This window comes from Dipteris shenzhenensis, unplaced genomic scaffold, assembly GCF_047967505.1.
Source record: "Dipteris shenzhenensis isolate YYH24624 ecotype China unplaced genomic scaffold, Dip_SZ_1.0 scaf0135, whole genome shotgun sequence".
NCBI classification, from domain to species: Eukaryota; Viridiplantae; Streptophyta; class Polypodiopsida; order Gleicheniales; family Dipteridaceae; genus Dipteris; species Dipteris shenzhenensis.
Genome location: NW_028239441.1, coordinates 37,501 through 39,894, shown reverse-complemented (window position 1 = coordinate 39,894; position 2,394 = coordinate 37,501).

Here is a 2,394-nt window from a genome sequence, read left to right as displayed (position 1 = left end):
TAACCCCGTTTTCACGGTTTAGGCTACTCCATTTCACTCGCCGCTACTGTGGGAATCGCTTTTGCTTTCCTTTCCTCCGGCTACTAAGATGTTTCAGTTTGCCGGGTTGTCTCTTGTCTGCCTATGAATTCAGCAGCAGTTCAAAGGTTAACCTATTCGGGAATCTCCGGATCCATGCCTATTTTCGGCTCCCCGAAGCATTTCGTCGTTTACTACGCCCTTCCTCGTCTCTGGGTGCCTAGGTATCCACCGTAAGCCCTTTCTCGTTTGAACCTCGTCGTTGAATGCTACGCTATCTCGATGTGCTACGCACAGGGATCCTGTCAACGTCCATAGGGAATAGGTCATGGGTCAACCTGTCCACTGAGGATCAAGATTATTCCATACTAGTGTATGCGATTACACGAATTTGGATCACAGGCTGGAGATAAGCGGACTCGAACCGCTGACATCCGCCACGGGGTAAGCTACTGTCTCTCAGGCCTACCTGACTGGGGGAGGCCGGCGATAGACAATGACTCCCCCCCGAACACGGCCTACAACTTTCATTGTACCGTGCTCTCCGAGGAGCAACTCTTTTCGAATCGAAAGGCGCCGAATCGAGATCCCATTCCAGGGATCTAGCTAGATATTACCGAGCCGCGGGAGAACCAGAAGCTAAGACTCTTGCCCTTTCCCTCCCTTTGCCCGACTATCGAGTCTCAATAATGAGTAGTTGCCCCTCTCCGACCCTTCCCGCCAACCGGAGCAGGCAGCTAGAGTGTTCCACTTCTTGGATCGGGTTATATGGTCGGTCTGTGACCCCCGGATGCCTCCAGCATCCCCGGGGCGATCTCGTAGTTCCTACGGGGTGGGGGCGATGGGGTCGGTCCATGGATTCTAGTTCCTTCTGCCACATCGTGCTCAGGGAGTTGAAGAGAGATAGTCCATCAGGCTGTTCGCAAGGTCCAGCTCGATCCTCTTCCCCAGGGATCCGGATGAGGTACCCCGGGGAGCCGCCGACTCCAACTATCGTCCACGTACGATCCATACTGGATCTAACCAACCGCCCATCCTACCCCCCCCTACATTCTCGACAGTTCATCTTTGTCCCAGTAGAGTCTTTCAGTGGCATGTTCTGGTCCTCCTACCCATTCCTGGGGAAGAGTTAGCCACCGGTTCAGGTAAGAGATACTATCACTACCGCCTATACAGTTAGGCACCCAACCCGTAAGCGCAACGACCCACTTGCAAGGGCGGCGCTCTACCAACTGAGCTATATCCCCTGTGCCCGGGCCAAGTGAAGCATACATGAACGAATCAGATGCTTCTTCTGATTTTTCTTGGCGCAGCTGGGCCATCCTGGACTTGAACCAGAGACCTCGCCCGTGAAGTAAATCATCGCACCTACACTACTATCCCATCAGAATAGAGGATCAATAGATCCTTTCTCGGGAGCGATTCATCCTTCCCGAACGCAGCATACAACTCTCTGTCGTACTGCGCTCTCCGAGTGTACTTGTTCCCCCTCCCCTCCTCTGCCAACAGCGAGTTTCTGGAAAGGGACTTCGATGGGAGAGAAAAGGAGGCGTTAAGAGACCCTCCTAGCTCAACCCTGGACACTCTAGGATCCTTCTTCGAACCTGCTCCTGTCGCTGGGGGATGAACAAAGACATTCCATTACATGGATCCGGAGGCTATGTAGTTATCCATATCAGGCACTCCTCCTATGTCTAGGTCCAATTTCCTGGTCCCTCCGGGGAGTCTTTCTGGAACTTTGACCCCCCCCCTCCAGATTCTTCCTTCCCCCCGGAGAAGTTCTATTGATTGCTGCTTCTGTGGACCTTCAAAGGAAGCAGAAAAGGCTCGGATAGTATGATCCCTCCGTCACCCCAGAATGAGAAGGGTGATCCCGTAGTTCCTGGTCCGTGAATATGCGTTATCAGGTGCTCCGTCTTTCACATCTAGGCCGAACTTCAACCTGTGCTCGGGAGATAGCCACCCATACACTGATAAGGAATGTATCGATTCCCGAGAGGAGGGGAGCCATCGGCGGGAATTGGTCCTCCCTGGATCGCCCGGATCCCACGAGTGAATGGGGGGTTGAATCCACATTAGATCTCACCTGAATCGCCTCATCTATCCTCCTGAGGAGGAGTTTGGTCCCAAGACCTAGTCGAGGCAGGAAGAATACGCCATGCTAACGTTCCTTGGATGATCCACATCTTCGGGTCAGGCGCTGATGAGCACATTAAACTACCCATGTGTCTGGAAGCCTTCACAGCCCAAGCACAACGACGCAATTATCAGGGGCGCGCTCTACCACTGAGCTAATAGCCCGTCATGCAGGCCTCCCTATTGGGGGGCCTGCAGTACCGGGGCGGGGGGGAACCTATCTTCATCCCTCAGACTTCC